This window comes from Coregonus clupeaformis, chromosome 11 (assembly GCF_020615455.1).
Source record: "Coregonus clupeaformis isolate EN_2021a chromosome 11, ASM2061545v1, whole genome shotgun sequence".
Taxonomy (NCBI): domain Eukaryota; kingdom Metazoa; phylum Chordata; class Actinopteri; order Salmoniformes; family Salmonidae; genus Coregonus; species Coregonus clupeaformis.
The window spans coordinates 1,357,713-1,385,514 of NC_059202.1; the positions used below are offsets into that span (position 1 = coordinate 1,357,713).

Here is a 27,802-nt window from a genome sequence, read left to right on the forward strand (position 1 = left end):
CTCTCTCTCTCTCTCGCTCTCACTCTCTCTCTTTCACTCTCTTTTTCTCTGGAAGAATAAGAAAATAAGAGAAACCCTTCCATTAAGAGCTAAGATAACATTAGGAGATACGGCACCGATCCAAACACATTTCAAGCCAGCTGCAAACACAGACAACATGAATCTACCTCTCATTCACGGACTAATGATTGATTCACCCCGTTCCTCCGCACACTCCACTGGCTTCCAGTTGAAGCTCGCATCTACTACAAAACCATGGTGCTTGCCTACGGAGCTGTGAGGGGAACGGCACCTCCTTACCTTCAGGCTCTGATCAGACCCTACACCCAAACGAGGGCACTACGTTCATCCACCTCTGGCCTGCTAGCCCCCCTACCTCTACGGAAGCACAGTTCCCGCTCAGCCCAGTCAAAGCTATTCGCTGCTCTGGCACCCCAATGGTGGAACAAGCTCCCCCACGACGCCAGGACAGCGGAGTCACTGACCACCTTCCGGAGACACTTGAAACCCTACCTCTTTAAGGAATACCTGGAATAGTATAACAGTAATGCCCCACCCCGCCCCCCACCCCCCAAAGCCTATTCATAATGGTGCCTGTCAAATGGTGCCTGCCAAATTGTGCCCGCCCAGTGCCAGTGCTCTAAACAGTCCCTCCCTATTGATGCAGTGGAGGCGTGTCACGTTCAGGATTAAACCATTGGACTAAATGTAGGAGTCCATCTAAACGCACACACCATTTGAAACTTTGTATAGTTTGCTGTCCTCAATTATTTTCACACTTCTGTATGCTGACTCTGAATGGCATAAAACTTTTTTATTTTACATTTAGATATATGACGTAAAAGCCCGTAGCATTATTATAAGAAAATCTCTGATGATGCTGTGTTGTTGTATCATTTCTTGAGGTGCATGATATTATGTTGATTAATTTATGATGTTGGTATACACAGTGCCTTCAGAAAGTATTCATACCCCTTGATTTATTCCACATTTGTTGTGTTACAGCCTGAATTCAAAATGGATTAAAAAAATTGATGGTTTGACTTTGTCATTATGGGGTATTGTGTGTAGATGGGTGAAAAATTGTTGTAGAAATATTTGCTAATTTATTGAAAATGAAATACAGAAATATCTCATTTACATAAGTATTCACACCCCTGAGTCAAGACTTTGTAGATGCACCTTTGGCGGCGATTACAGCTTTGAGTCGTCCTGGGTATGTCTCTATCAGCTTTGCACATCTGGATTTGGGGATTTTCTCCCATTCCTCCTTGCAGATTTCCTCAAGCTCTGTTAAGTTAGATCAATAGCGGCGGTTAACAGCAATCTTCAAGTCTTTCCACAGATTTTCAACGGGCTTTGGCTGGGCCACTCGAGGACTTTCACATTCTTGTTCTGAAGCCATCCCAACGTTGCTTTGGCTGTATGCTTGGGTTCATTGTCCTGTTAGAATGTAAATCTTCACCCAGTCTAAGGTCGTTTGCACTCTGAAGCAGGTTCTCATAAAGGATTTGCCTGTATTTGGCTCCATTCATCATTCCCTCTATCTTTACCAGTCTCCCAGTCCTTGCCGCTGAAAAGCATCCCTGTAGCATGATGCTGCCACCACCATGCTTCATGGTAGGTATGGTGTTAGATGGGTGTCTGGTTTTCTCCAGACATAGCCCTTTACATTCAGGCCAAAGAGTTACATTTTTTGTCTCATCAGACCACATACTTTTTTGCCTTATGCTCTAAGAGTCTTTCACGTGCCTTTTTGCAAACTCCAGGCATACTGTCATGAGCCTTTTCCTCAGAAGTGGCTTCTGACTGGCCACTCTCCCATAATGCCCAGATAGGTGAAGTGCTGTAGAGACTGTTGTCCTTCTGGCAAGTTCTCCCATTTCATCCAAGGAACTCTGTAGCTCTCTCAGAGTGGTCATTGGGTTCTTGGTCACCTCCCTGACCAAGGTCCTTCTTGCCCGGTTGCTCAGTTTGGTCAGATGGCCAGCTCTAGGCTGAATCTGGGTACTTCATATTTTTTCAATTTCCCAATGGTGGAGACCAATGTGCTCTTGGAAACGTTCCACACTCTAGAAATTGTTTTATACCCTTCCCCAGATATATGCCTCATCACAATTCTATCTCGGAGATCTACAGACAGTTCCTTGGACTTCATGGTATAGGTTTTGCTCTGACATGTACTGTCAACTGTGGGACCTTATATAGATAGACGTGTTTCTTTCTAAATCCGAACAATTGGCCACAGGTGGACTCCAATCAAGAAGTAGTGACGTCTCAAGGATGTATAATCCCCCCCCTACCTTGTCACAACACAACTGATTGTCTCAAACTAATTCGACAAATTAACTTTTAAGAAGGCACACCTGTTAATTGAAATGCATTCCAGGTGACTACCTCATGAAGCTGGTTTAGAGAATGTCAAGAGTGTGCAAAGCTGTCATCAAGGCAAAGGGTGGCTATTTGAAGAACCTCAAATATAAAATATATTTTGATTTGTTTAACACTTTTTTGGTTACTACATGATTCCATATGTGTTATTTCATAGTTTTGATGTCTTAACTATTATTATACAGTGTAGAAAATAGTACAAATAAAGAAAAACCCTTGAATGAGTAGGTGTGTCCAAACTTTTGACTGGTACTGTATGTAAATGAGATATTCCTGTATTTAATTTTCAATACATTTTCTAAAATGTATAAACATGTTTTCACTTTGTCATTATGGGGTATTGTGTGTAGATCGGTGAGAACAAAAATCAATTGAATCCATTTTGAATTCAGGCGGTAACACAACAAAATGTGGAATAAGTCAATGAATAGTTTCTGAAGGTTATGTATTATGTTGTGTTGTATCAAATGTTTTGATGTACATATGATGTTGTGTTGCATGGCTCTCTGACTCTGCTGATGTGATTCTGGTCTTGTAGATTCCACTAGATTCTGCTGTGAGAGAGGACTCTCTGAGGATCTTATAACAGCCTGCAGTTCTTAGTCAGATCACACTTTGGCCATTTTTATGTTGCCTGCCTTTTCCTCTGGTTCTAAAATGAAACTAGAAAGAATAGTTTTTATTCCATTTTTTCTCACAAGATCTGTTACGTAAGTATAATATTTTATTCCTGAACATTACTCCTGAATAGTTCAGATTCATTACATAGCCTATACCTAAAGAGAAATATAGTGAAATGTAATATACAGATATACGGTATAACATGCATACATCATAGACGTGGGTGTCAGGGAGTGACAGGAAAAGGGGGATCAGTTAAAAAGCAAGCACTTCTCTCCATTGTTATCTCTGTCAGTTTAAGACCATGAGATTTTTAAAATCACACGATTAAATTAATAAAGACAATAAAATCCTTATAGATTTCTCAATAATCCAAGGGTTGTTCAAGGTTCGAGATTTTTTGTGTCTTTATAAAACTTCCAGACATATTAAAGGCAGATTTGAGTCATAAGAAATTGCTTTGCAAACTAGTATAAATATCAAAATAAAAGAACGATTATAAATCCTAATTTACAATATAAAAAATATAAAAAATATTTAAATTTGTTTGATGAACACATATTCTGGTGTAGCCTATACTCAAAGCAATTTAACAAAAATGTTACCAGAATCTCTCTATTTTCCTCTTTCCCTCTCGTTCTCGTTTTATAGCGTTTACATTTCACACATTATGTAGGCCAAGGCTATGTTGCATTCATCAAAAGGTTAGTAGCCAGAAGAAAAAAGTCTGAGAAATAATCGCACATTTAACATAAATTATATGACCGTTAAATATTTGTAGCCCACTCTGGACTCATAGTTTTAGTTCCTCAATTGAATTAAGATACTAAGCAGCATAAAATTCACTTTCACTTGCAGATAAATCATTTTCAAGACTTTTCGTTGACATATATTACAAGTTTGATGACAATTAGCCCTATAATTGCTTATGTGAGGATTCAATCAAGAAATGAAACGGGAACAAACTTTTATTTGGTTTGCCATTGTGTTGTACATCGTTTTGGGCTACACTGTTTTTGAACTTGTTTGGAATAGCGTGTTTAACAGTATGAAATTCAATTGGAATAATATACTGTATTTTTGTAACAAATATGAGAATGTAATATACATCATTTACATTCCAAATATGGCAAAACGTTTGAGGACAAGGGGCTATTCATATTATAGGGCTACATTTCATACACCACTTTTATAGGTCTAAGGTAAGGTATGAAATAATATGATTGATTAAGACAATGATATATGTTGTAGGTCTATACATTATCTCCACACCTCGTTTTGAGCCCCACTTATGCTCTGGGAAGAGAGCCAGACATCGCTTAAGGGCTCCACACCAGTAGGCCAACATCAGGCTACCCAGGTATACCATTAACTGTTTTACTGACAGTCCGTAATTATTCAGAGAGTAAGCTTTAGCCTACTACTTGATGTATCAGTACCACGGGCATAGGAGCATTTACACAATCTAATGGATTGAGATCAATGTCTGACACAGCCTTACTCATTGATTATGTGACTAACTTTGCTTGCACCTTTCATTTAAAGCAAATTATTCGATTATTTCATTGGTTGTTATGTCACAGTCTCTCATTCATACACCGATGAAAACTCATAGGCCCTAAATAAAACAGTTAGGCTATTATGGAATATATATAAATACATCAACTGGAACAATATAAAATGTGCATAAATTGAGATGAAATAGGCAATTCACTTTTTGTGTCTGGTTCTGGATTGCAAACTATAGAGATTAATTGGAAGCACGTGGCGCTGTCCTCTCAGCACTTCTAATCCATAGGCTAAATTAGCCAAACTGGCACACGCAATGGTATTGCCTTTAATCTCCCCTTTCTCCTGCTAGGCCTAGGCAACAATAAAGGTTTTGCTGGTTAAGTCATATTTTTGTGTCAATATTTAATTCAAACCAATTGCAAACAATGAGATGTACCTTAATTAAAGGTATGAGGCACAAGTTGTCAAGGAAGATGCAATGAAGTCTCTTTTCTCAAACGATGTAATTAAATAGGCCAAGATGCACATTCTCTACCATGAAAGGTAGGCCATTTTAGCTATATTCTTGACATTCATGAGAGACTGTGGATGAAACAGACTGAAATGTTTCTTCTCCATGCCTGAAGGTGTCACTCTTTCTAGCCTGCTCTCAGTGACTCATGCATTGTTGAGAACACTTCACTGAAGCTCTCTCTCTGATACAAATATTCTCATCTCAGACCAGTGACACCAGCCTTATACTTCTACCATTATAATTTGGATTAGCTACAAACAGCTCAGTGGTTGGGGAACAAATTGATTATGTGGAGGTCCAACTTCTTTAGGAAGAGAAAAGGGCCCCTGTTGTCTTATACCAGCTCCTCAGACTCCTCCAACTTCCAAGTCCAGGGGCCCATAAATTGGATGAGGGGTACCCGGATTGGGGGGTGGGGCATGCCTTAAACAAACTGCTGTACCCCCAGTCTGAAGAAGTGGGGAGTGGGGATGTCTAGAAGGGGGTTGTAGGATACATTAAATCAGCCTGATTAGGATTTTAGGCATGGCTTAGGTCTGACTGAGAGAGCGAGCAGCTCTTGAGTGATACTATTCACATCCCAGGAGAGAGGTCAATGGGTCAGAGAAGTTCACAGGACCCATCCCTATTCTCATGCTAACAGTTCATATACACAGCCTTAATGCTCACTGGCTAGAAAGACATCAACAATTCCTATTCCTATCCTCTCACTGCGAAACTTACTCCAGCCCCCACTTACTGCTGAATTGGAAGGTTTAGCAACTTTTTTGTGAGTTTCCCTCTTTGTCTTTGACTCCTCAAACTAGCCTACAACTGCAATAGCCTACTGGCTGACTCTTCTGGTCTTGTTTCCTTTTTTTAGTTTACTACTTGCCATATAAAAAATAGAAAACTATTTCCTTTTCACAAAAGAACATGATTTTGCACATGTGTTACAGTATATTCTGACACTGCATTTGTGTTGGTCTTCAAAAAGATTGTAAATGAACACAATACAATTATGCCATTGTGCAATCACCAATAAGCAATCAGATTTTTTTTTGTAGTTACTACAGTATTACTACAGATTACTACATATTTTGCCTGAAATCTGCCTGAAATACTGTGTGGTAAATATCCCAGTAAACACACCCTGTAAAACAACCCTTTATTGGTCCCTCCACTAGTCTCCTGATTGTGGTGAATAGGCTGTAATCACTAGTTAGTTTAGTTAGTTAATCACCATTTAGTGTTTGTTAAAGCCTGGTCATCAAGGACCTCCCCAAGCCTCTGCCTGTCCATCTCAGCCAAGCTGTCACTGGGGAATAGCCGGAAATAGCCACTTAATTACTGGCACTTGACCTCTGGCTGTGACCCCTGACCTTGGTATGCACTGGCCCTGTTTATTGTCCTTTGGGCAACTGTCCAGAGCATGATCTCCTGACCCTATCCTCCAGCCACCACAAGGTCATTACCAACAGGTCCATGTGCCTCGGACCCACTTTGGTCTCATCAAAGAGGATGCTTTCATCACCTCAAGCTGCTAATTTAACTGACTCAATGCTAACAAAGGTGATGGAGAGTAGGCCTACATGACAATAAATCAATAAAAATAAATAATACATTATAATAGTTTATACAGCATTTTACTACAGTGTTTTCCTTTGTTGTCCAGTCAAACGTGACAACTGTCGTCCACTTGTGATCTACAATATAAATCATAATATTCATGATGAAGAGAGCTTGCTGCCTTATATTTCAGGAAATATTTTTATGTAAAATGCATGTGAAATATCACAGCCAATGCACAATTTGTAAGATTACTTGCACAGTTGTGTACATTCTGTCTTTGTGGTTGCAAGAAAATACCATATGATTTATCAATAATTACCAAAAAATGTGTTAATACAAAATCTAAATAATATTAATAATAATAAAAGTTTATAACAGTTTATTACTGTTATGTAATTATATTAAACTTAATTGGATGTCAGTCTTTTCACTCCACCAAAACAGCACTATTAGGACTGTTTTTCAACATTAATTAAACAATTTCCTTGACAACTTTGTAAGTGTTAGCAACAATACCAATGATAAGCATTAATTGAGTTATATTTACCTCTTTTTGACTGTCACATCAAACATGTTTTGATTATAACAACACAAACACTCTGAAATAATCCCCTCTTTATCTTACTTCTGTCCATCTGTTGTTGACTTTGGTCATCCAGCCGGACACTGATTGAGGTCAAGGTTCAGATATTGGAGTCTTGTTTCGGTCCATCAAATCAGACCTACACTGTATAATCCTAAACCTGATTTGGAGTCAGAAATTGGAGTCACTAATCAAGTCTGTCAAGTCTGGAATTAGGAGCAGCATCTAGCAGGGTAAACAACTCCATCAAAACAAGAGTCTAACTTCAGATTTAACCTACTTCAGAAATGACTGTGTTAAATATTAGAATATTCAATTATATTATATATACTAATTCATGTATATTTACTAATTCACATACATTTTATAATGCGCCTGAGGCCACCATTGTTTCTCACTCCCACCTGCATAAATGAGTTTGTTATATGCAAAAGTGGGAGCTGTAGCCCAACCCATGGTGCTGTCCAAGGAACTGATACAAGCATGGTAGCCTATATCACAATTGTTTTAATCACCACCCCTGTGCTACTTTTCTCATTCCAGTTTGAGGCAGGTGTCCTTAGTCCTACTCCCCACCCAATCTGTTATTTTGGTTCCCCACATTTGCCATCACTTAAAAGATTGATGAACATGAAGCAAGACACAAATTATCATTGTACAATGCAACTTGCATAATTTAATTGAAAATAATGTGGAACCACTTTCTTCAAGGTTTGCAAAGAGCAGTGCCATCCACACACACACACACACACACACACACACACACACACACACACACACACACACACACACACACACACACACACACACACACACACACACACACACACACACACACACACAGTATGAATGTCACTTGTGACTTGAGCGCATAAGTGGGTTTATAATGTTTTTCATTATTATTATTATTACGTTGAATCAGTGAAAGAACAACAAATTCAATGTAGAGTGAAAGTCCAAGTGTGAATGTATTCCTTGAACAAATATGAGATTTCTCCAGTATTTTCTAGTCTCTTGTGATTTGGTTCTGGGTGCTGAGATGAGTATTATGTTTTGGCCAAAGTATATTTTAAGCATCCTCTTGCATAATCTTCCATCGTCTTCACTCTTGCTTTCCGTGGTCCTCTGGTTCTGTGGGAAGTGTAGCCCACTGTAGCTCCTCATGCCAGATGTATAAACTGTCTACGACAGACAGAGATGGTTTCAACTGTCTAATGGTTGTTTGGTGGTTTGGTCCCATACCAGGATCCCAAATAGGGTATGCAGAATCCTGACGACTCTACATCCAGACCTGAGAATATGACAGAAATAAAGGTTAAGAATCATAAGCATTAGAATGAGGACTAGATCTACAAAACCTGCAATATATAGACAACCACACGCGCAGACACACGCACGCACGCACGCACACACACACTATATATACAAAAGTATGTGGACACCCCTTCAAAATAGAGGACTTGTCTATTTCAGCCACACCCGTTGCTGACAGGTGTATAAAATCGAGCCACAGCCATGCAATCTCCATAAACAAACATTGGTAGTAGAATGGCCTTACTGAAGAGCTCAGTGACTTTCAACGTGGCACCGTCATAGGATGCTCCCTTTCCAACAAGTCAGTTCGTCAAATTTCTGCCCTGCTAGAGCTGCACCGATCAACTGTAAGTGCTGATATTGCGAAGTGTAAACATCTAGGCGCAACAACGGCTCAGCTGCGAAGTACTACAGGGTTGTACTTTAAATGCATTTCACTGCCTACCCGAAACACTTACACAATCCATAACAATGCCAGATCGTTGGTCAACATGATAGCAACCTCTACAGTCCACTATCATTATTTACGCTACCTAAACATAATTTATCTTTATATTTTATTCATTTTAGACACTTTCAGACATTTATTCAAATCTGAAATGCAAACTGAAATGCACTGAAACGCAAACAGTATTTTTCCCTTTTCTGCAAATAGGCCCTGCATGCACTGCATTGCATGTTGTTCCTCTCCTCCATTTTAACTCTGTATGCATGGAGCGCTCTATAGGCTTTAATCACTTCAGGGAGCCAGCCCAAACTCTTTCTCTGTCAATTTCCATCCACTCCCGCATTCAAACAGTCCCTTTCTGTCGCCAGCCCCACAATGCAGGGTTTGTCCTCTCTCTCTTTGTCCACCTCTGATATCTTTTTTGACTGCTCCCTCTCCTCAGACAGCATGCAGCTTATGCAAATATAGGCCCTTTTATTCACCAGACCCCTCCCCTGAACGGGTACGACCAGGAAGGGGACAACACTTGCATTCGAACAGAGAGGTGTAGAAATAGATGCGCAAAAAGCCTGTACATGCACTTACAGAAACACACACAGACTCACAAACACAAACACTAAAACACACAGACTGACATACCAGTTATTTTACACTGAAAAGTGAAAATCCTCTCTGGCTGGTCTTACCACATCCATAAGGTGGTTCTGTAACACTAGAGATTTATGCCATCCAAATACTCCTCAAGTCAACAGAACAATATAACACAACACAACAGAAGCATACTACCTCAAATACACGTAGCCAAAGCATGCAGTGAGAGGCAGAGGGAAAAGTTTGAATATAGGGCGGAGGATGTATGGATTCTCTTCTATAGGGTGAGGGTGTTGAGTCTAGACAGGGATCAAGGGTGGGGGGGTTACCCTACACAGATCTACAGAGGGGTAGACTGAGGGAGGGGCCAGACTGGAGCTATGGAGCATAGACTGAGTATTTGGGGTTTGGGGGTAGACTGTGTGCTTATGGTGGACTAGACTGTGTGTCTGAAGTTGGGGTGCAGGTGGGGGTTGGGTAGACTGGAGTTATGGTAAGGAGGTCTCTGATGAACATAAAGCAGTCCTTCCCTCAGAGCTGACATTCTAAAGCTCTGGGCCTGTGCCTTCTGTGTGCGTTTGCGTATGTGTGTGGTGGGGGGCTGATGTGCAGCCCACTCTCACCCATTTAGACAGCTCTGACAGCTTGGCCTTTTCACTGGTGCATTGCTGAGCCAGCCGGCTTCCCTTCCCTAGCAACCTCCACAGGGGTCAAAGGGCAAACCCCCCCACCACCACCACCCCCACCAACACCACCACCTCCAAGAACACCTCTCCCACTGGCCAAAGACCAGACAGCTTGGCAGCCATGAACTTGAGCTTGACGAACTTGACCTATACTACGAAAATACGTAGAAACAAAAAAGCATGCACATTATATCACATGTGATCAGATGTGGATATTCGTTCGGTCAAACAATGATCCAAATCAGATCTAATAATATAGAATCAGTAACACTGAAACTGAGACTCCTCTTTCTAAGTGTTCCTCGCTTCTCTCAGTTGCAAATCTGCAGTATTTCAGAGAAGGATCGACACAATCATTACAGAACTGTAGATAGTACTATATAGTAGCTGTACATATTCAATCAGATTAAGAAAATGCAAAGAAAGAAACAGGTCACTCTCAAGACTCCCCACCCCCTCCCTCCTCCATCTTCCCCTAGTGTGATTATAATATGAGTACTGTATTAAAAGCTCAGTCACCTAATTCTCCTCTACTTTCATTAGAGCACAGAAGATCCCTGCTCCGGGACTCTGGGGGCAGACAGACATAATCTGAAAAGCCCTGGATGTAGAAACTTCTCCTGTGTCTTCCTCTATAAGATACTTAAAGACAAGGCTTTGTGCTAGATTACTCCCGGCCAGAGTTGTATTAGGGAGCCCTGATGAGGCCAGCCTGAGCCACATTGGACTTTCACTCCCCCTTCAGACATTGACCCCCCCCCACACACACACACACACACACACAGGGACGGCACGTGAGCCAAGCTTAATATATATCACAGTGGAGCCATTAAAACATGAATACAATCCACACAGTGAGAGGTGAATCCAGAGAGGTAACTGGGGAGATGTACTTATTTCATTAACTGTTTGTGGGCTACATTACTCACATGTACAGAATGGGAACTGTGGGAACACACAAGATCAGTTTATGGTATGACTCTCACTCACTGAAATACCTCCAAGCATTAAAGAATACTTTTTATAAATAATAATATACTATCCAAAAAGCTCAAACAAAAGTACTATGATTCAATTAATGCTAGGGTATAATATACATCTCTAATTTCTTCCTTTATTTTTCAGGACACACACACAGTCGCCTGTGGCGGTCACCAAAACGTATACAGTCCATCCCTATATGGATAATTATGTTTGTTCAGAGATTAAGGGAAAACCTTTGGCTGATGTATCCATACACGGGAGGGGGAATCTTGGGAACACTAGGATCCCAATTTGTCCTGACACCATGTCTTAGTGCCACTGACCTCTCTGACTAATCACTGATTGGACATGGCCACCATCTTGATTGAAAGCTGGAGTTTAAGATTAAAGTCTTCCTCCTTAAGCACCTCAATACTGATGCGTTATAATTAAATCTCTTCAGCTCATAGGTCAACCATCAAACTATGCAACATTTGACATGTTTTGGATCACTTTGGTATTTTATGTTATAGTTGATTTTCTGTTTTCTGTTCAGTTAGAAGTTTATGTTTTACTTCCATACCATATTCATATGATCTGGGACTATAGAACAGAATGTATTTCATTTGAACTAACTGTGTTCTTTCCTTAATTAAATGCAAATATGGCTTAGTGTATCATTAACGAAAACACACAGGGGAACAGTGTTTGTCTGTGAACACTGAACAGATGTGCATGGACAGTACTGGGGCTGGGTGGGGGGTCTAAATACCTATTGAATGCATGCACGCTTCCAGTATTTGAAAGAAAAACCTGTCTCCTTTAAATGCTAGTATGGTGAGCATGAATACATTTAGATTGCCTGACAAATCTGTCTCGGTCGCTGACTCTCTTTGGCCACTGTGCCGACGACTGTAGCATCTGTCACATAGAGCTGAACCCCCCCACACACACACACACACACACTCAATGTCTCCCCCTAATTATCCATTACTGACATGCAATTAAACACATATACAGTGCATTCGGAAAGTATTCAGACCCCTTGACTTTTTCCACATTTTGTTACGTTACAGCCTTATTCTAAAATGGTTCCAATTGATTGTTTTTTATCTCATCAATCTCCACACAATACCCCATAATGACAAAGCAAAAACAGGTTTTTAGAAATGTTTGCAGATGTATTTTTTTAAAACCCTGAAATATCACCTTTATATAAGTATTCAGACCCTTTACTCAGTATTTTGTTGAAGCACCTTTGGCAGTGATTACAGCCTCGAGTCTTCTTGGGTATGACACTACAAGCTTGGCATACCTGTATTTGGGGAGTTTCCCCCATTCTTCTCTGCAGATACTCTCAAGCTCTTTCAGGTTGGATGGGGAGTTTCGCTGCACAGCTATTTTCAGGTCTCTCCAGAGATGTTCGATCGGTTTCAAGTCCGGGCTCATGCTAGTGGTCCTCTGTAGCTCAGCTGGTAGAGCACGGCGCTTGTAACGCCAAGGTAGTGGGTTCGATCCCCGGGACCACCCATACACAAAAAAATAAAAATAATTGTATGCACGCATGACTGTAAGTCGCTTTGGATAAAAGCATCTGCTAAATGGCATATTATTATTATTATGCTGCCACCACCATGCTTCACCATAGGGATGGTGCCAGGTTTCCTCCAGACGTGACGCTTGGCATTCAGGCCAAAGAGTTCAATCTTGATTTCATCAGACAAGAGAATCTTGTTTCTCATGGTCTAAGAGTCCTTTAGGTGCCTTTTGGCAAACTCCAAGCGGGCTGTCATGTGCCTTTTACTGAGGAGTGGCTTCCGTCTGGCCACTCTACCATAAAGGCCTGATTGGTGGAGTGCTGCAGAGATGGTTGTCCTTCTGGAAGGTTCTCCCATCTCCACAGAGGAACTCTGGAGCTCTGTCAGAGTGACCATCGGGTTCTTGGTCACCTCCCTGACCAAGGCCCTTCTCCCCCGATTGCTCAGTTTGGCCGGGCGGCCAGCTCTAGGAAGAGTCTTGGTGGTTCCAAACTTCTTCCATTTAAGAATGATGGAGGCCACTGAATTCTTGGGGACCTTCAATGCTGCAGACATTTTTTGGTACCCTTCCCCAGATCTGTGCCTCGACACAATCCTGTCTCTGAGCTCTACAGACAATTCCTTCGACCTCATGGCTTGGTTTTTGCTCTGACATGCACTATCAACTGTGGGACCTTTATATAGACGGGTGTGTGCCTTTCCAAATCATGTCCAATCAATTGAATTTACCACAGGTGGATTCCAATCAAGTTGTAGAAACATCTCATGGATGATCAATGGAAACAGGATGCACCTGAGCTCAATTTCGAGTCCCATAGCAAAGGGTCTGAATACTTATGTAAATGTCTATTTTTCCGTTTTTATTTCTAATACATTTGCAAAAATGTCGAAAAACCTTTTTGCTTTGTCATTATGGGGTATTATGTGTAGATTGATGAGATATATATATTTTTAATCCATTTTAGAATAAGGCTGTAACGTAACAAAATGTGGAAAAAGTCAAGGGGTCTGAATACTTTCCGAATGCACTGTAGGTCCTTTGATTGAGCTTGCGCCTCGCTGTTCCTCTGCTTACAGTAGTTTCTGAGGGAAATAAACATGGCCACTCACCCTCTACACACTGTCATGTGTCTCTCTCCTCCTCCCCCTTAGCATCTTTCCGCCTCTCTCTGCCCCTCCCTTTCCTCTCCTTTCCACAAATCTGTCTTTTACCTCTTTTCGATGAGCAACTGTCATCTTTTCAAATGGCGTTCTATAGCTGTTTTTACTCTGTTCAAAAGCAGATTGTCTGTCAGATATGTTTTCTTTCTCTCTTTGTTTGCTATAACACAGTAGTACCACTATTATAGAAAAGAGATTATGGACCGGTTTCCTGGACCCAGATGAAGTCTGTTCCTGGACTGAAAAGTATACGTAATGTAGGATCTCTACTTGTGCCATTTAGACAAGGACTAGTCTTAATGCTGTTCTGGGAAACCAGTCTTGTAAATATAAATGACACAATCACTAAACCTGCATGATGAGGAAGATGGATGATGAGTCAGCTGTTTCATCACACCTTGCAGGTTTGCTGAAAGTGCTCAGTCAATTCAATACATCACTTTTCATCTACAGTGAGGGAAAAAAGTATTTGATCCCCTGCTGATTTTGTACGTGTGCCCACTGACAAAGAAATGATCAGTCTATAATTTTAATGGTAGGTTTATTTGAACAGTGAGAGACAGAATAACAACAAAATAATCCAGAAAAACGCATGTCAAAAATGTTATAAATTGATTTGCATTTTAATGAGGGAAATAAGTATTTGACCCCCTCTCAATCAGAAAGATTTCTGGCTCCCAGGTGTCTTTTATACAGGTAACGAGCTGAGATTAGGAGCACACTCTTAAAGGGAGTGCTCCTAATCTCAGTTTGTTACCTGTATAAAAGACACCTGTCCACAGAAGCAATCAATCAATCAGATTCCAAACTCTCCACCATGGCCAAGACCAAAGAGCTCTCCAAGGATGTCAGGGACAAGATTGTAGACCTACACAAGGCTGGAATGGGCTACAAGACCATCGCCAAGCAGCTTGGTGAGAAGGTGACAACAGTTGAGTGCGATTATTCGCAAATGGAAGAAACACAAAATAACTGTCAATCTCCCTCGGCCTGGGGCTCCATGCAAGATCTCACCTCGTGGAGTTGCAATGATCATGAGAACGGTGAGGAATCAGCACAGAACTACACGGGAGGATCTTGTCAATGATCTCAAGGCAGCTGGGACCATAGTCACCAAGAAAACAATTGGTAACACACTATGCCGTGAAGGACTGAAATCCTGCAGCGCTCGCAAGGTCCCCCTGCTCAAGAAAGCACATATACAGGCCCGTCTGAAGTTTGCCAATGAACATCTGAATGATTCAGAGGAGAACTGGGTGAAAGTGTTGTGGTCAGATGAGACCAGAATTGAGCTCTTTGGCATCAACTCAACTCGCCGTGTTTGGAGGAGGAATGCTGCCTATGACCCCAAGAACACCATCCCCACCGTCAAACATGGAGGTGGAAACATTATGCTTTGGGGGTGTTTTTCTGCTAAGGGGACAGGACAACTTCACCGCATCAAAGGGACGATGGACGGGGCCATGTACCATCAAATCTTGGGTGAGAACCTCCTTCCCTCAGCCAGGGCATTGAAAATGGGTCGTGGATGGGTATTCCAGCATGACAATGACCCAAAACACACGGCCAAGGCAACAAAGGAGTGGCTCAAGAAGAAGCACATTAAGGTCCTGGAGTGGCCTAGCCAGTCTCCAGACCTTAATCCCATAGAAAATCTATGGAGGGAGCTGAAGGTTCGAGTTGCCAAACGTCAGCCTTGAAACCTTAATGACTTGGAGAAGATCTGCAAAGAGGAGTGGGACAAAATCCCTCCTGAGATGTGTGCAAACCTGGTGGCCAACTACAAGAAACGTCTGACCTCTGTGATTGCCAACAAGGGTTTTGCCACCAAGTACTAAGTCATGTTTTGCAGAGGGGTCAAATACTTATTTCCCTCATTAAAATGCAAATCAATTTATTACATTTTTTACATGCATTTTCCTGGATTATTTTGTTGTTATTCTGTCTCTCACTGTTCAAATAAACCTACCATTAAAATTATAGACTGATCATGTCTTTGTCAGTGGGCAAACGTACAAAATCAGCAGGGGATCAAATACTTTTTTCCCTCACTGTACTTCAACCAAATGAACTACTATACCAATCAGATTCCCTCTGATAAATCTAGTGGTCTCAGTGTCTTTTATCTATCTATACCTGGTTCCTCTGTAAAACCTGCTCCATGCACCCCAGAGATAAACAGAGAAAAATGAGGTAGAGGAGGAGAGCTTGGCAGAGAGGAAACATGTCAGACCCACTGATAACACTGAAACACTTCCTGCCTTTTTTGTCTCCGACAAACTCCGACTTAAATCTATTTTACCACTAAAGCAACAACAACACAATCCAGAACGTAAAATAATAATAGTGATGAGTAACATTTCACCTGTAATACAACTTATATTTCTATCATATACCTTTGCCAGCTTGTGTTTATTGTGTACATTGTTAGCGTACATCTGTATAATGGCAGTAAAATCTCCTATACGTTTCTCAAAGAATTTCCCAGTCCACAGCATCTATACCCCTCTCAGCCATGCAGAGCAGACTGAATAGACTAATGAACCCAGTCAGGTGGCACTCTAGTGTGTGAACCTACCCCCACCCACCACCCCTCACCCATCCAACCAACATATCAAATGCACATATTAAACACACACCACACACACATTAAACCCAGTCGCTCACAAGACCCTCCAGATTCTAATGTCTGTGGCATCTGTTCATAGTCTAGTCTGGTGGGCCTTTCCCACCCTGACCCCCGGCCCCAGGCCCTCCAGACCCAGGACCTGCCGCACCACCAACCCTCACAATGGTGGGAAAGCAGGGGCTTTTTTGAGGGGGTGAACAGCCATTGAGGGGGAGAGAGAGTGGGGCTGAATGATAATGTGAAAACGCAGGCCTCTGTTCATTAACACGCGAACGCAGGCTGCAGCTGCACACATTGGCCCTTAACGCAGAATCTCTCTTTCGGCCTCTCTGCTTTTCGCTCTCTCGCTTTCTCTCTCTCTCTCTCTCTCTCTCTCTTTCTCTCTCTCCCTGTTTCAGGTTGAGGCAGAAACCGCCAGGGGCACAGGGCGGCATTTATACCAGACTCAAGTCTGATTTCGGTGTGTGCTTGTGTGTGTATGTGTGCTTGTGCGTGTTTGTGTGTGTATTTTGCATGCCCGACAATTTCTGCCTGTGCAGAAATTGGGGGGTTGGTTTACCCCACTTACCCCTTCAAAGTAGGAGGATCCATATGCAAATAAAAGATGACTGGTTATTGGTCAGAATAATCTGATCAGATTGTGATGTCATGCTGTGGGCCAAAAACTCAATCCCACCTGAACAGGCTGAAATTCCAGGAGTTTTTATTTTATTTTTTAAAGCTCTTACATTAAAAGGGCATTATCATAATTTTCACAATTTCAGAGTGTTATTTCGACGTCATAGTTTGGAAATATCTTCTTTAAAAAAAAAAAGGAAAATCACGTTTTTGACTGCACTGCCCCTTTAAAATATTACATACCATAATCAAGGGCTTCTCAGAATAGCATATCCTAATTGAACGGGAGGAATAGGCCTTCAGCATGTGTTCCTCTACTGTAAAGAGTAAAAAGCCACCATGACAAGAGAAAATTGTAGGCTTCCTGCAATCCTCCAATCGGTGCCAGCTCATTCATTTTGTTTGCCACCCAGCCCCCTGCCTCCTTCTCCTCGGCCCAACTCCTTCTCTTTTAATTAATAGTATCAGATAGGCGAGGGAAGAAAACCATGTGTGATGTGGGAGGAAATAGGGAATACCCCCCCCTCCCTTCACCACCAACCTAACAATTTTTCACCCCAATCCCCAACCTGACCTCTGGTACCCAACAGAGGACCATGATGCAACTCACCTCGTGTGCCAGCCCAGCCATCTTAGGTACCGCGGCAACATCTCCCAAGATGGCTCCTGTCTCTCCTCTTTCAGCACCCATTCTCTGGGGATCCGGCGGGGTCTTTGTCCCCTCTCTTGTCTCCCCGTTGGCAGTACAGATGGCATTAGAGGCCGGTGGGTAAAGGTGGTGGGGTGTTGGGGTAGGGGTGGCAATTTCCAGACCATTTCATCCTCCTCATTCTCTTTTTTTGCGGTGATTCTGTCTCCCTTTTGTGCTCCTTAATCACACCATGTTGTGAACAAGTCACCTGTGAAGAAAGCAGGTGGACGAGAAAAACATACGCCATGATATTTGGTGATTATTGCCAATTCGAAACCATGGCAACTACCTCTACAGATTATTTTTAAGAGACAAATGTGGATGCACAATTCCTCTAGTTCATTAGAATGTTAACATACAGTGCATTTAAAAATGACACTACAGAAACCAATTCTACAATGATTTAATTATTTTATGACATACAGTACATCTATACACATTGTACTTACACAGAGGTACTTTTGTTTGTCGGCTGCTTGAGGAGTTGTCTGACTCTTGCATTAGATGAATACATCTGGAGATGTACAGTAGCAATGTGTGACTGACATGTGCAGAACCCAGCATGCTGTTGGTCAATATCTTAACCCATTACCAGTGCATGATTACTAATGCAAAGGGATTTCAAGCTAGTACGGTTAGCACATGCATACACACACGCATGCCTCTCCCAGAAACTTCTCCCCAAGTCATCCTTATTACATCATCCACCCAGGCTAACAACACCACAATTAACGAAATCAAAGGAAATCTATATTATTGCAAGATTTTGTGATGGCATACAGAATGTCCCGACTATACCGTGAAGACCACACTGAGTGAAAGCTTGGTTTAGGCATGCAAGGGAAAAGAACTAGGACTTTTACATATATCCAATCTCCCTATCTGAATCAAAGCAATTAGCCAGGCCTGGCAGTGAGCCCGGCTGCAGCATATAGTTAAGGGGATGAATGAAAACTCATCTCACTTTAGTGCTCTCTAGGCTTTAAAATCTCAGTTGCTTAATTCTCTGCCCAAAGCACACAAATTAGGTGAAGTAGCAAGTTAAGAAGTTCAGGCCCGGTATCCTGGATGTCCCTGCCCTTGTTATTGAGAGGACACAATGTATTGGTAGAATTACTCCCAAGGTCTCAGACACTTCCATTTTAACTGCAGTCTGCAAGTGTTTTTCTTACCCATGGGTTTATTCTTAGAGTAGGCCTACCTACACCATTCAAATGTAGTTGCATTTCTAATGTATTGCTTATTCAAATAGCCTACACTGCTGAAACACAGTCCTTTATTAGGCTAGTTTAGCCTACACTCTTATTTGACCATTCTTTCAAACATCCTTTAATTTTTCTTTTTCCTAATGGCATGAATAAGGAAAAGGCCTACTGTAATATTTTGCCAAAATGTAAGAGATATTAATTTAAGTTAGAAGGCCTATTTGTGTGAACAGTGGTGGCCATGACAAAGTGCTGGCAGGGTGGTGGTTTAACGTGGTGATTTAACTTGAGACGCGGCCAGAGAGCACGCGCCCTTCTCTCCCTGTGGGCGCGAACTGTTTAGCATTCAGCACCATGTTCTAGAACGGGCCTGAATGCATAGCTCCCGCGTAGGCAGGCTCGGTGGATAATCCCCCCAAAAGACAAACTAATCCAACACGAAACAGATTCATACCTCGTCAGTGACTGCGACTAATGCCACCAACCAAATAGTAATTGAAAATGAAAAAAAAAATCTGTCAACATCGGGCCCTAGTAGGCATAGGCCTATATTCACAAATGTAATCGAGTCATGTGCTTGTTTTAATAGCTTTTATGGCAGCCTTAGCCATGATATCAAAAATGCAAAGACGTGGTATTTATTTAGATTACCCTATTCGAAATGTTTTAAATGTAAAGAGAGGCCTGTAGTCCTTATTAGGCCACAAACATGGTCGTATGAGCAGCGCACACCCTTACCACAAAGGAAACACCCAAAAAAGGCCAGAAAAACGAACAAAAACGAACAAATGTCCTCAAGCCAGTCGAGGCGGGCATACATTAAGGAATGTTCACGATGTCATTGTTCGGAGAAAAGTAGGCTTACATCTGTTCATATTTTGTTTGCTAAAATTAAAAAAGCAGACATTTCAAATAAATTGTTGATTTTATTTGATTATATTTGTAACCCTAAATATTAAAAACAATATCATGTTTAACAAATTACATTGCAAGCATTGTGACAACAAAGACATTCATTATTTTTACAATTAACAACATGACGTGTTGCTTACCTTTGAGGTGGAACTTGGCGAAACTTGTTAGAAGGTCTAATTAGTTGTAGGCATACCCTGGGCCTTATTTCCCACCTGAGCGCGAATGTGGAAGTAATTTCTACTTTCGGTTATCTAGCTTTATGACAGGTATTTAACACTCATACAGCTAGATAACCAAAGACAGAAACCGACCTCCGGTTCACATTCATTTTCGTAGACTACTTTGTCTTGCTGGCTCGGACTCATGACCGATTGGTGAGCGGTAGTGATGACATGCTTCATCCGACACCTTGAGAGAGGAAGGAATGATAGATATGATTTAAATTTGTTTATGACCATATTAAATGTCCTTTTCCCAATGATGACCGAAAATAAGTGGGGGAAATATTATATTATATTCTAGAGATGTCATTTTATTCTATTCAGAGATGTCCATGTGGCGTGAGTACTGGACACTGACAGCAATTCATCAAATTCCTTTTAAAAAGACCAATAAGAACAAGATAGACCTGAATTAACATTGACTATAAGTGAGTGGCGTTTATACAGTTAGGCCTGTTATTACAATATATAGCACCATCTTTCAGGCTATGGCAACAAAAAGGCCTATAATGATTGGCCTTATCATTAATAGGCATAGGCCTATCATTCGATTATATTTAGTTTGCTAATCATTATTAGGAAGTTCATCAACAAGTAGGGAGGAAAACTTCTAGGGTTACACTCGATGTGAGTTAAAAAGTACATTGCCTTTAATTGAAGGAAAAAAAAGGTATATTTGTAGGCCTACTTTACCAATCCAAACAAACTCAGTACGAACAAAGAGGCTCATAATTTGTTCTACGATAAATACTATGTTTGTATAATGTGCGCATGGGACCTGGTTTATGTTGGACCTATATATAAGTTATCTGTCACCAGAATTAAATTAATCAAGTAGTTAATCTTAATTTAGGAGATATCGCTAAATAATTTTGGAGATGTTGGAGATGTTTCCTTGTCAATTTAAAAGCTTTTAATTTATCTCAGAAACAGAAAAAACATTTCCTGAAGTGTCTAGTATCAAATTATAGTCTAGTAAAGTAGCCTTTTATTGCGTTATATCTTCAAAATGACAATTGTATTCTTAGTAAGTAATCCAGTAAATGTGGTGTTACAAGTGTTGATTAATTGGCATGACACTGGCCTAACCAACAGGTGCTTTGTTACATTTCATTAGGCTAATATTAATGGACAACGCTTACACATAAATAAACGATTAAACTTCCACTGAAAATAGGCAATATGACTAAAAGAGATGTGAATTAATAGCTTACATTTTATTTACTAAATTACTTATTAGTTTTGTAAGGGTGTAGGCTGCATAAGACATACTGATTTTGTTTGCATTTGGACTGTTATATTCCTTCTATCCATTAATATACAATTTACTGAACTACAACCAAACTTAACAGTTCCTTGTCTATAATCAAATTAACCAAATGTGAATATAGACAATCAAAAGCAGTCCTAGGCTTACTTGTATTCTGGAATTCTTCCTAATCGCAATACGAACCATTGTTTGTTTTGTATTTTAAGAACAACAACACTATTAGGCCTAGCTGTGAAAACTAGTTTTGAAGACTATGATTTGCCTATATATCCCTGTTTAGAAGTTGAGCATATTTAGAGGATGACTTGAACGTGAAACTGAACTTGAGACAGCGCGGCTATAACTCATGATATGGCGAATATATCGTGTAGGACTCGGCCCTCATGCTGTCTTCAGTTCAAGCACGTTCCAATTTACAAACCACCGACCCGTTTACAAACATACAAGACAGGAAAGAAGGACTAGACTATATAAAATGCTAGTAATATGATTGCAGAGTTGCCTTTGTGTGCCCCTAGGCCTGGTCACTTTTATTGAGAGTTCGTGTCAATTACCTAGTTCTGAACCAAGGGCTATATTCACATCAAAAGCAAGCCTATAGCCTGGATATGAAAATCACGGTATTCTAATAGCCTACTGAAAATAGCACAGTACATTGTTATAACACTTTGGACAAGAATGTAGGCTACTTTTCTATTCGATGTAAATAAATAACATATGCCTCCAATCTATTCCAATGTACCCGATGCCAGAAGCGCACGCCTATTTATAACCATGGCACAACTACAATTCGATAATTGTAAGTAAAATGTGACCACCAGCAAACCAGACGCATCCAAGGCAGCAGGCAGACCTTGGACATGACGAGAGAACAGATTCCTTGAAAGGTGCAATCAACCCTTATCTAAGATACCCTGTCTGTTCGCAGTGATGCTCCTATGGCTTACTTGTGTTTTAAGTCCAAGATTAATAAATATATTTCTGGAATCCCCCTTCTTCAGTCTTAAGTTCTATCTTCCCTCCACGTGCGTAGGCTATGTCTAGTTAACTCGCGCTCTCACTCCTCATCTGGCCGTCCTTTCATTTCATTAATACCCACGGTCTTCTACCCCTAGTCCGTCTCCTTCCCTAGTCCTCCGAGCTCTAGCCTACTCGCTTCCTGCGCGCATCCTCTGGTAACAATTTTCGCCCACAGTGACGACATTCCAGTGGCAGGTTGTTATATGTCCAATCACAGAACACGATGAAACCGAATGTTTTTGTATGTGCGCATGTGTTGGTAAGGTGCATGGGGGCCACGGGGTTGGGAGTCTTTCTTTAAATGTTCCGGAGTGGTGCAGTGGTCTAAGGCACTGCATCTCAGTGCTTGAGGCGTCACTACAGACCGCCTGGTTCGATTCCAGGCTGTATCACAACCGGCCGTGATTGGGAGTCCCATAGGGCGGCGCACAATTGGCCCAGCGTCGTCCGGGTTTGGCCGGTGTAGGCCGTCATTGTAAATATGAATTTTCTCTTAACTGACTTGCCTAGTTAAAATAAATAAAAATGTCTTATTAACACTCATTAAGTATCACCATTATCAAGCCAGTGCAAATTGCTGCACAGTTTGGAATCCAAATGTGCCAGTTTTTGAAGCATTATTCTATATGCTTACTCTTATTATAACTCAATGCAAACAATTAGTTATATATATTTGTTGATGCCCAGTTAACGTAGGCTAATATGGCTCATGTTTACTCGTTAAATGTAGGCTATTACGCAGACACAAAACTATAGAAGGAATTTAAAGGTTTCACTTGATAGCCTATACTAATTTATAAATAGGCCTTATTGGTGCGTAAAAGGCGACTCTTTATCCAACAACATGAATTATGGCAACGTACACTGAGGTGCTTGATTCATGTCATAGTAGCCTAATTCAGTAACATTAAATTATAACTGCTTTATGTCTGAATGATGACTAAATTCCTTGAAGGGAGTGTATATTTGTTTCCCTGACGTTTTAAGGCATTAGGATACTTGAATTGGTGGAAATTGAACTGTATTTTCCCATTTTAGCTTGCATATAAATTTCCTTGCGAGTTTCTAGGAGATAAAGGCTAAGAAACTTCCTTCAAAATAGACTCCTTCAAAAATATAATCTCACCATTTAGGCTATGCTAAATGTGCAATATTGTTTTACATTGTTCTCCTCTCTGAGATCATAACCCCCCATGAATAATAAATACATGTAATTGAAAAGATACAGTATAAATGAGCCTATAAAACAGTTTATAATTTCCATATGATAATGACATTAATTTCTATGCTACTATATCAACATACACAGAGCAAATTCCTGTTATTTACCTAATCTATTACACACATGACACTAGACCTACACAAACCCCAAACATATGCTTAAACTGAAATAAGAACAATCTATCTAATATTTTATTGTCATGGGAAAACAGATTACAATAAATAATTGTTCTCATTTATTATCCCAGAATAAGCTACCAGCTGACAAGTTTGTAACAGGTTTGAACAGAATAAACCTAGAATGACCAAAATTGAAAGAATCTCACTGAAAACAAGCACTTAATATAACCTGTAACAAAGCACATGGGGCAGGGGTCAAGTTCTTGCTGGTGACCCTACCTTCCATCCCACTCCCTCTGCACCACAGTGGCAACATTTTTACACATTATTTTTTATTGGACATTTCACAAAGATTATGAGCAAATATGATGTAGGCCTATCTAAAGAAAATAAGTGTAGGCCTATCTAATTTGAGCAAAAAAAGACCAGTTGTGTTAATTACAATGATTTATATATTCACTAGATGGCTGACAGGGGGCGCTGTTTTGAAGACGCGCTGCCTCCATCTTGGCACTCCCCCACCATTGTAAAAAAATGTTGGAATCTATAGAAATGTATTAAAGTCTATGTTTATTATATTACAGACATCTTAATGCATACGTGTACATTATATTATGCGCGCTAAACATACAAATGAAAAATGAAAAAAATATTTACAAACATTTTCCTTAAAGTATATATATTTTTTTTAAGTTCTCAAGTTACTATCCCCACAATAAAAAATAAAAAAATTATACAAGTCATTTTGTCCTTGAAACATTTAATTGGAATAATGTAGAATTCCATTCATTGCTATGGAGGACTGCTTCTTCTGGAGAGTGCCAATATGGCCGACCGGTGGCTTCAAAGCATCTCACTGGACAATACACAGAATCAGCAATCCAGGGTTTATATACATCGATGGTTAATTAGTTCTGAGATTTTGTGTTTGTTGTGCGTGCCTTGAATTCCTGCATGCGGCGGGCAAAGGGAGGTACAGTATATTTTCAGTTTAAATGGACAGACTGACCCCTAGCGATGGTTTTCCATATTTACCATTTTTTTTAACGACAATACGACCAAAGACAGTACAGTTTGAAGATACGCTAAAACTGCTTCTCCAATAGAAATCCCCGAACACACTTGTAGGCGATGTTATGGCGACGTTAGCAAGCAAAGCCACAGATACAACAATGAAACAGATATTTCACCGGATGTATAAATGTGAAGCATCCGGTTGGCGTTTCCACTCATTACCACATATGGTGGTAAGAGGTAGCCCAGTGGCCGGTAGTGGGAGAAGATGTAGGAGATGGACTTTGGCTGACATTCTGCTAATTTTCGCATCGATGAAACATTTGATCTCAATACAGTTTTATGTTTCCAAAACAACAATATGTTACGAACAGCGTGGACTAAGTTTCATAGACTTTAAGTTTACAAAAATTGCGTTGTTTAGAAGGAGTGCAAGGGCGAATTTAGTTATTGCCCGCACGCACTTCACAGCGTAGGCGTTCCCTAACGGAAATATGCAAATACATGCTAGAACGCGCCAATAGGCTCTCGCTAGCTCGTGATTGGCTTTGCCCACCTCCTTGCTTGTTCTGCCCACTATGATTAATTTGCTCCCATTGGAAACGACAGGCTGTGGTGTATCTTGGGTTAGTTATAAAAGTATTTGGCAAAGCTCATGCATAGAAAAACGTCATCGGTCTAACGGTCGTCTCGCTCCAAACTGCGCAGGTGCAGGCCGTCATATCAAAGGCACTCCTTCGATATAAAGTTGTTTTTGACGAAAATGAAAACGTGTCAGTTTATCACTTTCACGAAGTTGGAGTAATAACATGTTCAACTACTTAAAACATTGGCTCGAATCTAGGTTGTGCCTTTACATTTCGAAATGAACAACTAAGGAATAATTTTTCACTGCTCTCATTGACTTCACAAACCCCAAACACAGGCCTGGTCTTGGTCGTTCCCGGAAGTCTCGCGGTGTTGCGGCTCTGCGTTTAGAAAGTCGGTGATATAGCGAAAAGATTTGACACGTGACATAGGCCACAATACTGCTACAAAATAGGCCTATTGTCACGGTTTCATAACCTACTCACTGACATATGGGACAGCTTAAAAGTGTTGCATGAAGGGGAGTCATAAGGGTCCTATTCATGTTCCAAAATTACTTTTACATATTACGTTTTGGTTTTTTAAACATACATTGGTTATAAGGACAAAAAAGGCCGAATCGATTTAATAGCCCCGCAAGTTTCTTCTGCAAAGAAATAGCTTTAACTGCACAGAATTTGAGATGCATTTTTCTATTCAGGAAAAAGTAAGAGAGGAACATATCCTTAATTCACATAAAATACCAGATATCTGATGTATGATTGTATCGGTGATAATCACATTGACCACGTTTTCATGTGCACAGTCTTCAGGATAGTAGCTCATATCCCGCTTAAGGTCTTATTCGGGATAAGATGTTTACATGCACCTTTGATATCCGCTCATGAGTATCCCTGTTACCATGAATAAACAGAATATTTCTCATTTAAATTCATATGGGTTAAATGGAATAGTAACTGAAATATGGACACTGACTGTAGGCCTATAACCTCTCACGTAGCGTAATAGCCTATAATATGAACTCCTGCAGAATTATTATTTTTTTGCAGTGAAATTATACACTTTAAAAAAAAAAATTGTCTCGGGAACAGGAGTGGAGTAATATGATTTCTTTATTTCACCATCGCCTGAGAAAATGCGAAAGCTGCGAGTGTAATGTGTTATCTTTGATACTGTTATGCAAGCAGACAGTATTTCCACCACGTAAAATATGCACACAAGACAAACTGAAGTCTTATCAGAAACGTGTTGAGTCGTTTTCCTCAGCTTTCAATTTCCTTAAAACCGGTCAAATTGATGACAATTGGACATTTTGCACAGGACCAATATTTCCACTGTTTTTGCATTTTCTCCCCAGTCCCTCCTACACGGTTTCTTATAAACAGTGGTTGAAAAAGTACTCAATTGTCTGTCATACTTGAGTAAAGTAAAGATACAGTGCCTTGCAAAAGTATTCATCCCCCTTGGCGGTTTTCCTATTTTGTTGCATTACAACCTGTAATTTAAATTGATTTTATTTGGATTTCATGTAATGGACATACACAAAAAAGTCAAAATTGGTGAAGTGAAATGAAAAAAATAACTTATTTCAAGAAATTCGAACAAATAAATAACAGAAAAGTGGTGTGTGCATATGTATTCACCCCCTTTGATATGAAGCCCCTAAATAAGATCTGGTGCAACCAATTACCTTCAGAAGTCACATAATTAGTTAAATAAAGCCCACCCGTGTGCAATCTAAGTATCACATGATCTCAGTACATATACACCTGTTCTGAAAGGCCCCAGAGTCTGCAACACCACTAAGCAAGGGGCACCACCAAGCAAGCGGCACGACGAAGACCAAGGAGCTCTCCAAACAGGCCAGGGACAAAGTTGTGGAGAAGTACAGATCAGGATTGGGTTATAAAAAAATATCAAAAACTTTGAACATCCCACGGAGCACCATTAAATCCATTATTAAAAAATGGAAAGAATATGGCACCACAACAAACCTTCCAAGAGAGGGCCGCCCACCAAAACTCACGGACCAGGCAAGGAGGGCATTGGGAGATTGGAGTATCTGTCCATAGGACCACTTTATGCCGTACACTCCACAGAGCTGGGCTTTATGGAAGAGTGGCCAGAAAAAAAACATTGCTTAAAGAAAAAAATAAGCAAACACGTTTGCCAAAAGGCATGTGGGAGACTCCCCAAACATATGGAAGAAGGTACTCTGGTCAGATGAGACTAAAATTGAGCTTTTTGGCCATCAAGGAAAACGCTGTCAGGCGCAAACCCAACACCTCTCATCACCCCGAGAACACCATCCCCACAGTGAAGCATGGTGGTGGCAGAATCATGCTGTGGGGATGTTTTTCATCGGCAGGGACTGGGAAACTGGTCAGAATTGAAGGAATGATGGATGGCACTAAATA

The 27,802-nt window shown here is 40.6% G+C and overlaps 1 long non-coding RNA gene across 1 annotated transcript; it reads right to left on the bottom strand.

Moving 5' to 3' along the window:
• Positions 1 to 6,979: 6,979 nt before the first annotated feature.
• On the bottom strand, positions 6,980 to 20,175 carry LOC121577014. Its single transcript, XR_006002551.2, has 4 exons — positions 20,069 to 20,175; positions 18,261 to 18,325; positions 17,731 to 18,019; positions 6,980 to 8,463 (listed from the first exon to the last, which is right to left on the bottom strand). It is a non-coding gene; the product is annotated as an uncharacterized LOC121577014 (long non-coding RNA).
• Positions 20,176 to 27,802: the final 7,627 nt, after the last annotated feature.